Consider the following 11305-nt stretch of genomic DNA (forward strand, 5'->3'; position numbering starts at 1 on the left):
TGATTTTTATTCATTTTATTCAAGATTTTTTTTTTTAAAAGATTCATTTTCTTAAAAGATACAGGAAAAGCTTTAAGCTTTCTTGAGGTTACTGTAATTTCTTCCATGTTTTCCTTAAACAAAATAAAGCCATTGGGAAATATACTAGAAAAAGTCATTACATGCCTTACTGGCACAAAAATGTCTTTGATTATGTCAAGCACTTATTATCTGATGAATCATAGCAGAGAGTAATAACTATCCAGAGGTGATTCTGACCACTGATGCTCTATTTTTTATGTTGGAGCTGAGCCTATTTATAAACTATCAGATGGTAGAGGCAGTTGCTGCTTTCTAATCAAGAAGAGTATCATCTATAGACTAGAGCATGACTCACAAATTGATAATGAGGTCTGCTCTTTTTCTGTGGGTTCCAAAGTTCCACAGTTAATTCTATTGCCACACTGTTACAGTTTGCACTATTTATAAGCTCTTTGAGGTCTGTATCCTTTCTTTTTAAATATAATTTTATTTTTTGATTGCAAAAATGTTTTACAATGAACGTGGCTCACTTTTGTTATCAGAAAAAATTGCCAATTAAAGCTATTTTTGTTAAAAACTTGCCTTGTGTGGAGGATAACATAGTCAATGTTGAAGAGTGAGGTGGGGTGATTGAGAGTGTTGGAGTCAGGCTCTTTAGATTTGTAATACAGCTCTAATCCAAACCAGCCAAGTTAGGTAAAAAATTATGTAGGCTTTCTGTGCCTCAATTTTCTCAACTAAAACATGACAATAACAATTCCTCCCTCAAGGGACTGTAATGATTAATTGAATGACTATGTGGCAAGCAATTAGGCCTGGCACATGGTATGTGCTCAGTAAATATAAGTTATCAGATGGAGCATGTATTATGTACAGTGTAGCATATGTAGTTTATATAGGAGCTTTCTTTCTAAGAAGATATTTGTGGCTTTTATTTCTGGCGGGTTAAATCAATTCTGGTATTAAAAAGACCTTAAGAAGCTGCTCTTTATGATATGCATAATTTTCTGCCTTGGTATAGAAAGTGACCAAGTAGCCTGAATTAAGAATTCATTTTGATTTTGCAGACCCATTTCAGTGCAAGAACTTTTTTGAGACTCTTCCTTAAAATAGTTTGGCGCTACTTTTACTGCTGTAATGATTAACAGTTTGTGGATTAACAGTTTGTGTCAATAAATTTCAACATACAGATTTACATTTTCTAATCATAAGTCTGTCCTTACTTGAGTTGAGTTCATTGACTTTGGGGAGAGATCCTTTCCTGTTAACATTTTCATCTCAGCACCAGCAAGCAAATGGTGATACTCAAAGGCGCTTGCAGGCGACAAAGGATGTCTTGAAGCATTTTTTTTTTTCTTAGAAAAACTGACCTCCTGAACTTTCCACATTTTTATTAATAAGCATGCTCTGTAGAGTCGTTTCATCCACTGAGGACAATAAAAAGTGTTTATAAATGAGTTTCTGTCTATACCTACTCTTGCTCTATTTTTAAAAAATCCTTAGTGAAGAATGTGCTACTCTTTCTGTGACTGATAAACTTATCAAAGGAATATTTTTTCATCTTTCAACTGTCAAAACTTGATTTACTATTAGGAAGTACATTATGTATCCTGGGGATGTTTCCATAACTTTTTAGGTAACTGTAACAGCACCAGGCAGCAACTGAGGCTGGAGCTGGCTCCTAGCCGTTCTTGTTTATTGCCCAAACCTATCTACAGTTCCACGTAAAGCAAATGTTTATGGAACACTTACTATGTACCAGATACTGGCAATACAAAGATGAGTGAGACAGAATCTCTTCCCCTACCCCTCAAAAGTAATACTTTAGTGAGTATATTGTCTTTAATAGAGAAGTTACATAACAGTGTAATAAAGGCTGTGATAGAAATACAAATAGATAGCTGTTAAGCTCTCAATAGAGGGCGCCCTACAGGTATAAGTTTGCCAAGGTAAAACGAGAATAAGGACACTGGAGGTGGAAGGAATAGTATGCAGATAAATGCAGAGCCTTTTAAGGATATTGTCTGCTGAAATGTGTAAGGAGAGAGAGGCGTGGCAGGAAATGGAGCAGCGGTGGGTTCTGTGGGCTCAATTATATGGATTTTTGTTTGTAGTGCCATTGAAAGATGTCCAAATCAACCTGTGAGCAAGTGGAGAAACAAAAGCTTTTAACCAGAGGTGACATGATCAGATTTTATAAAGAAAACTTGGATGAAAGTTCCAGAAGCAGGGGGTAATCAACAGCATTAAATCTCCCACTTCGATCATCTCTAGGTCTCATTAGCTCTAAAATTCTCTTCTGTGGCTTTAGAAAAATGTGAGAGCTATAATCATTGTTGAAGAAACAAACTCTCTCTCTTCCTGACCCTTTTAGAGATATGTGTTTTAAATAGGAGAAAATATACCGACAAGAGACGTTTGAAGCTCCATGCTTTACCTCCTGTGTGTTTCATGTGAGGAAACTGAATTGAACCACATAATCGAAAGAGGAACCAGTACTGGAACCGGGTCTGCAGTACTTTCTACCACCCTACCCTGGTAGGTTGTTTGGTTTGTGAAAGCAGATGAAATTGAGAATGCCGCTTGGCTCACCTGTATTGTGTGTACAACAGAGAATTTCATTAGGACAAATGGATAGTTAAATGAATTCTGATATTCCTGGAGGGAAAGAATGGAATAAAGCTTCATTGGATTTGGACTTAATTTATTTTCTCTACACCATCTTCAGCATGAAAGTGATTTGTTTGACAATTAACTCACATTGTAAAAGCCAACATTATACACAGACATAGCAGTTACAAAACAGTGTGTGAATATTAATTTAGCAGAATTACAACTAGTAGCCATCTGCTTCATTTTATATGAATATGAAAATTTTTCTTATATTTTCTTTACAAATTAAGCCTCTTGTAAAATACACAACCCCAAACTACCACTCCTCAGAATCTTGCAATACATTATGAATATTTTAGATAGATAGAAAAAACAAGGTGGTAAAAATTTAATTTGTGCCAGCTAATAGATTTGGCTAATTGACAAGGTGTCTATCTTGAATATTAAGGGATTTTCTTTAGCAATTTCCCAGAAAATCTAATTTTGAAGTTATGTATTTTAACAATCTAATAAAGTTGGCCCTTTTTATACTATTTAATTTGAGCTTTATTAGATTAGCTGCTAGAGAAAGAAGCTAGGGAATACATATTATTTTAGTCAAGGAAATAGTCTCCAAAGAGAGGTCCTAGATTTTATCTTCTAATTCAAAGAAGGATATATTTCTAATATAAAATAGAATCTCCAACATAAAAATTTGCAAATAATATTGTAGATGATTAAATTTCATTTGGCTCTTTGTGGCAAACATATATCGTAGGATCATTTTAAATATGGAAAAGGGTTCATTAAAATGAATCTGTTACTATAGGTGTGCAACCTCTTAGGGCTTCTTTACGGAAGACAATGTGTACTATTGACAGTAAATTAAACTGGTATTAGCATGGGAACTCTGCTAACAGCGTTCCTTGAGCCAACAAATGTGGATCTGCACTTTGATAATCATATCTGATATTCTTCAGTTTGGATTTAATGCCCCACTCTTCACACATGTACAGGGAGTAGAGGTTTCAAAATGCTGTTAGATAATTTTGTTATTATAGATTATTAAAATGCATATTTTGAACCACTATGTAATTACTCTGAAGGCCAGAATTATCTAGATTGGTATTTATTTTGTTACATCCCTAGCTTACCTTGTGATTCCACACAGTATAAATCATGCTGAACTGAAGGCTACTATTCTCCAGATATATATTGTGTGATACAGGCAAGCCTTGGGTTATATTGAAATCCATGTATTATTTAAGCAATAATCTCTCTTATTAACTTGCAAAGTGAATTCACCTTAGTAAGTAAAATGCATACTAATTTCTTCTTTAATTTATTCAACAAATATGTTATTTGATAAGCTCTGTATATTTGCCAGATATTTGCCACAATTCTAGATGGTGGAGTATAGCAATAAACAAAATAGTCACAAGTCTGTATCAAAAAGAAGCTTTCTGGGGAGGCTAAAGTGGGAGGATTGCTTTAGACCACAAATTCGAGACCTGCCTGGGCAGCACAGTGAGACTCCATCTCTCCAAATGAAAACAAAAACAAAAACGCTGAGCATGGTGGTGTGTGCCTGTAGCTCTCAGGAGGCTGAGGTAGTGGGAGGATCACTTTGTCCTGGAGTTCAAGGTTGCTGTGAGCTATGACTGAGCCACTGCACTCCAGCCTGGATGACAAAGTGAGACCTTGTCTATTTAAAAAAAGTATAGAAAAATTAAAAATAGAAGGAACTTTTGTTTTAGTGGAGGAAGACAGATGTGAACAAATGAGTATGTAATATAGTAGGTAGTAAAAAATGCTGTGAAGAAAATAAAACAGGTTAAAGGGAGAAGAAGGACAGAGGGGTGTTGTGTGTGCTATTTGATATAGGGTGATCAGGGAAGATTTCTGATAAAAAGACCATATAAGCTATAAGTAGAGACCTGAAGGAAATGAGGCAGACGTAAGCAGAAATCTCAGAATAGTGGTTATCCAGGAAAGAGGGCAAAGGCCTGAGCATGTGATATTATTTTCATTTCTACAGAAGAGATTGAGGAAGAAGAAAGAATAGGTAACCATGGCAGCCACAGAACTGGTGGTGGGTGGTACTGGGATTTGAACCTTGATTTTCACAGAGATGTAGGAAGTATAAAGATTTAGTTATATCTGGGGAAAGAACATTCTAGGCAAAGACAAAGCCCTTCAGAGAACAAGTCCTTGGTGTGTCAGAGGAAAAGCAAAGAAGTCAGTGAGGCTGAAACCCAGGGATCTAGGGAGAGAATGTTAGGGGAATGGAGCCCAGGAGGTGGCATGGATGGGGTGGGGAGGGGCACGGATTGTATAGGCTCTTGTAGGCTGTTGTAATGACTTTGTGTTTATTCTAAGTGAGGGTTTTGAGCAGAAGAGTGACATAATTTACATTTTTCCAAAGATACTTGTACTGCTGTGTGGAGAATATACTGTAGAGGTGGCAAGGGTGCAAACAGGGGAATCATTTAATATGCTATCACAATAACCTAGGTCAGAGAGAGATTTCTGTGGCTTCTTCTAAGGTGGTAGTGGAAGAAAGGGTGAGCAATAGTTAAATTCTGTACATATTTTGAATGAAGAGCCACTAAGATTTGCTAACATGTGACAGCAGATAATATTATAGTGAGGTTCTAGTAGAAAAATCATAATAATTATATAGTCAAAGCAAGCACATTTGAATTAATTCACTGAGAATAATGCTCCATTCAAAATCTGCATTTTTAAAAAACTTGAATGCTTTTTAACTTGAATGCTTCTAGCATCTTCCTGCTAGTACCATTTTCAGATTGACCTAAAAAATGCTGCCTAGAAATTACTCACTCAGCCTTCATTTATACTAAGAAGGCATCATCAACATTCTAGACTCCTGCATGATATATTTGTGGAACATTGTATATAAATTTTTGTTGCAACAAATACTGCTGTGTGTGGTTATTTTTAGACAATGAAGTCATCTGAAGTCACGTTATTCTTAAGACAGATTCTGGTTCTTTGGTGATGTTTCACTAGTTCAAGTATTTATATTAACATACATTAAAGACATAGTGTATTATTATCAGGGATAGTATAGGTGACCTTATCAATTTATGAAAGATGAAAATAGCAATTGGAAAAATATGCAAATGCAAGTTCCTATCTAATGTATCTGGATGAAAAATTATCTTGAATTATTAAATTTTAGGTATTATCTCACTTCACCATTTCTTTCTTATGTTTCATTTATCTTAATCAGAGTAACTGAATGATGTTAGTGGGAGTTAAAAAAGTCTCTTTTTCAGAGTGGGTGAAGCATTTTTTCCAGTTATAGAAATACACACCTTAGCATTTGATATAGTCTGGCTCTGTGTCCCCACCCAAATTACAATTCATCTGAATTGTAATCCCCATGTGTTGGGAGAGGGACCTGGTGGGAGGTGATTAGATTATTGCAGCAGTTCATGGGGGGAGATTATGGGGGCATGCTATGATAGTGAGTTCTCATGAGATCTGATGGTTTTATAAAGGGCTTTTTCCCCCTTTGCTTTGCACTTTTCTCTTCTGTTGCCATGAGAAGGACATGTTTGCTTCACCTTCCACCATGATTGTAAGGGTCCTGAGGCCTCCCCAACTCTGTAGAACTGTGAATCAATTAAATCTCTTTCCTTTATAAGTTACCCAGTCTTAGGTAGTTCTTCATAGCAGTGTGAGAATGGACTAATACAGCATTATATATTAAATGACATGAACTATATGCATTTATTTTGAATCCTGTATATCATGGAGTTAAAACTGCAAGATTTTAAAAAATAGTTACTATATTACAAAATTAAGTATGATTTTGTGTGTAAACAGCTACTTATTTGGTATAATATGGAGACAGAAATAGAATCTCAACACAATAAACCATATTGCAGAAGATGGAGCACTGGTCTGAATACATCTTGAAATCATTACTGTTATGACTTCATGTGTGTTCCATGGTACACCTATGCCTTTGGTTGTTTCTGGTGTTTGTCAGTTATGACTGCTATAACAAAGTACTATAAACTGGGTGGCTTAAACAATAGACATTTATTTTTCCTGATTCTGGAGACTGGGAAGTCCTAGATCAAGGAGCCAACACGGTTAGGTTCTGTAAAGGGCCTCCTTCTTGGTCTGAAAATGACTGTCTTCTCACTATATCTTCATATGACAGAGAACAGAGAAGCAAGCTCTCCTGTGTCTTCTTATAAGGGCACAAATTCCATTCAAGAGGGCTTCACACTCTTAACCTAATTACCTCCTAAAGGCCCCGTCTCATCATACCTTCACATTGGCAGTTAGGCTTTCAACATCCAAATTTTGGGAGTAACACAAACGTTCAGTTTATAGCAGTTATTTGAAGCAAGGTTCTTATTTAAAAAGATTTGGGAAACACTAAGTTAGTAGAGTTAAACAAATTGCAGTAATACTTCTCAAGTTTTTGATACAAATGTGCCCCACTATTCTTCCATGTGGGAGGGGGATATAGTAGGGTACCCCAAACTTATTCAAGTAATACCCTTATTTCAGGAATTGGCTCAGAAGGTTGATGTTCTGAGGCATACCGATTAGGAAAATGTTGCTCGAGAGTATGAAATCTTAATGCTATTTCTTTCACTACCCTTAGCTGGTTACCAAGCACTGTGATTTCATTATATTGCATGCCTGCACACTTTTTGTTATTCTTTAATAATATTTCTCTGGTTATCTAATATACAGTTTGAGACAATTGGGAAAACAGTGAATTGTGATCCTTCATAGCACAAACAAAATAGAATTTAGGAGGATTCAATCAGTTAAATGTAGGGAAAAAAGTTAAACCAAAAATTACTACCACCACCACCACCACCACCACCACCACCACCAAAAGCACAGATTTTTATAAGATTTCCTGATTGGGCTATGTGAACTTTCTAAGCTTAAAGGCAATTGATCAAGAAGAAATTAATTAATACAAGTTGGATAGTTCATTAATAACTGAAACATTACAAATAATAAAAAGGATTTATCCAAAACCACAAGGCAAACAGTAACACAAGAAAATAATTACAACGAATAGAACAAAAGATTAATATTTTTAACAAAAGATATTTATATGACTTCATATAAATTTATAAGAAATACACAAAGAACCTAATACATAAGGGACAAAAAATAAGAAATGATCATTTTCCCACAAAGAAAATAATCCATGCTTACGTTTTTTTCAATATTACAAGTGTCATTAAGACTATAATGCAATACTATTTTTTGTTTGCTTATCTAATTAGCAAAGATTTTCTAAAAACCCATGAGAATATCCAGTGTTTGTTTAAGCATGGGGAGGGGAGAAATGAGTCCCTTATAACCAGGATTTGCAAATTGTTATACTCACTTTAAAAAAGACGTAAGAAAGATATTTTTATCTTCTGACCCCATAATATCCCCCCTAGGAATGTATCCTAAGGAAATACTCCACTCTTTCAACAAGGCCTGTTGGTTTACTGCAAAAATAACTCCAGCTTCCAACCACTTCTCACTATCTTCACTCCTCTAACTTTAGTAGTGTAAGCTGCCAGCCTCTCTCACCAGTACCACTGTAAGCATTTCCTAAGGAGTCTCAAGTGTTTCATACTTCCCCACCTTCTCAGTCATCTATAATCTGTTTTGCACACAGCAATAAGGTTCATCTTTAAAAGTGCGAATTATATTATATCATCTCTGGTCAAATCCTACGAATTTACTTCCCACTGCTAATTTCAAATTCCTTGTCATGACCTACAGTGTTCTCTATAATGTTGCCCCATCTCCTATAAACTTGGTGTTCTGTAACTTCCCCCTTTGCTCTTTGTTTAGGACCAATAGAAGGAGTAATTTCATTGGTCAGAAATTTTTGTATTTCAAGTAATAAAATCATCACTCTTGTAGCTTAAGCACAAATGGGGAATTTGTTATTTATGAAAGCCGACTATGAAAGGCTTTATGGATGAATGGAACCAGAGGCTCAAAGGCAGGTGTTGATTCTATTGTTTCTCTGTCTTTCCATTTCAGCTTCACCTGTTGCAATTTGACATATCCCAGAAGGCAGGATCCTATGGCTGCTTATGCCTCTTGGCTTCCTACCTTACATGTTTTGTCCCAGAAAAAAAGTTCTCTCCTTAGTTTAATTAGAAAAAATCCAAAAGAGAAATCCTGAATGGCTCATCTTAGGAAGAGTACCCACTTGTGGTAGGGTATCCACCTGTGATAGTGTGCACAAGAGGATTATGTAAAAAACAGGGCAGATTCTTTTTGGAGTGTATCTTCGGGTCAGAACTGGAGGAAGAGGGAAAGCTCCCTAAAGGAGGCAAGCACCACTGTTTCCAAAAGAAGGTAAGGGAAATGTTGCGTGGTGAAAGGTATTAATGACTACTGCACTCATTTCTCTATACGTGTAGAAAATATACTTGAAACTTTTGATTGGAATCCAACTCCTCCAGGTGACCCAGGGCTTGAAGTTGAACCAGACTAATTTCTCCCCCAACAGAAAAGATGACTGACCGTCTTTATTTAGGTAAAAGGCAGAGTATGGTGCCCTTCATGGGGCAGAATTTCAGCAACTAAATTATTTTATTAAATGTGTGTAACTGCTATTTTATTATCAATTCATTGTATAGAGATTGACTGCTTGATGTAAAGGCAGAAAGAGCTGTAGAGATAGCATTGTCCAAATTGGCCCCTCTATCTTTCTGTTTCTTTCTCTTGTAGGCAAAAGAAACACACAGCTAAGTTGTATTGTTTAGAGAAAAAAATAGAAGAGAGAAAGAGAAAAAGGAAGAAACGAAGGAAGGAAGGAACTGCATGTAGGCCAGATAGGATTATCTTCTTAATGATGTTAATGTGAATTACTTTTAATAGGATTAAATCTCTTGGGTTTAGAGTAATAGAAAGAATCATCTTGGCTATTTAAACAGCAGGTACCTAAGTGGTGTATAATGATTCTAAATAATATTAGCATTCTATAGGTAAAGCAGTTGCTGGACATAATTAAAAGTCTCCATTCAGAATTGAAAGTGATGTTCATATTTAATATTTAATTTAGTTTTTTTATGTCAAATTAAGTCTTTTTGAGAGATACTAGGAAACTTTGGGTAAAATATGTATACAAGGCATTCTGTGCAGTGTGACACATTGAAGCACACTATTCATGAATCATTTTTCAATAGGGACTTTGAAAACAGATTAGAAATTCATTGGATGTTAGTATAGTAAGAATATTAGAATTTTTCTCTGATATTTCAAAATATCAGAGAAAATATAAATAATTCAATAAATGGTGTTGAGATAATTGACTATTTGGGGAAACATTATTTCTTTACCTTATTTATGGCAAGAGTTTCCTGATAAAATAAACATTATACATAAATAAAAATACAGGTCACTATTGATACACTCTTGGGGTGACAAAGACCTTTCTAAGCACAATTACCAAGATTCCCAAGTCAGAAATCATAAAGAAGAAGATAAAAAGATTTAACCATATAAACTGAAAGTTTCTGCCATCAAATATCATAATAACTTTGGTTATACTTATAGGCTGAGAAAGAATATTTGCATTGTTTACAAGACGGTTAATATTGTTAGTAGGTAAAGAGCTCTTTATAAAAGAACAAATCAACCCCCCCAACCAAGTAAATCACTCTAGTAGGAAAACGGGCAAAAATCAAGAATAAGCTACTTATTTACAAAAAAACCCAAATTGCCAATAAACAAGACGCCATTATTCACCTTTCAAATGACAGGAGTGAAATAGTTAATGATACCAAAAGGTGTCATATTAGTGTGGTGTCAAAGTGAGGGAAACCAGACTTGCTCACACAGTGCTGGAGATATTAGTGTATGGCCACATTGTGATATGTGGCCCATGTCCTCGTTCAAGGGAGCACTTTTTGAGCTAGCTGCTGGAACTGTCTTATCTGCAGGGATTCAGGGATGGCCTCAGTGGAAAAAATGGGGATGTATAAATCCCTAGTCGTGTCAGCCCAATTCAGGACAATTCTGAAGAACCAGTCTAGTTTCAGAGCTCCCCATGGAGTCAGCTGGGAGTTACTGTTGAGCTTTCATTGTGGCTCCGCTGCTACCTCTGCTCAATCCTTCCTTCCACAGAAATTGATTTTAAGAGCTCTCTTTAATAAACATCTAGTACACTAACTTCCATTTCTGAATTTGCTGCCTAAGGAAGCAAACCTGCTACAATTGTAAATTTCTACAACGTTCTTGTTTTGTTGTGAGGGCAAACTAGTTATGGGTATCAAAATACTTAGACATAGCTTGCCGTTTGATTCAGCAATGTGGTTCTAAAAAATTCGTTATGAAAAAAAGCAAAGACGTATCTCCTAGAAAGTTCATTGTAGCACAGTTAATTATACATTATGTATCCTAGAATGTTTATTGTAGCACAGTTGATTAACTGTACAGATAACTTATGTGGCCAGATGTTGGATATTGGCAAGATTGTTTCAACCATACAATCATCATGAAGACATGAAAAATGATACTTTGGAAGAATACTTAATAAAGTAGAAAAATACTTATAATATGTAAAAATAACAGGTTTCCAAGAAGTGTATTCATCCTAATCTATTTTTTCAAAGTATGTATGAGTGCATACAAAAAGAATATATAATAAAATGTTATTGGTTTTCTCTGA

The sequence above is a fragment of the Chlorocebus sabaeus genome, chromosome 21 (genome assembly GCF_047675955.1).
Source record: "Chlorocebus sabaeus isolate Y175 chromosome 21, mChlSab1.0.hap1, whole genome shotgun sequence".
Lineage (NCBI taxonomy): Eukaryota > Metazoa > Chordata > Mammalia > Primates > Cercopithecidae > Chlorocebus > Chlorocebus sabaeus.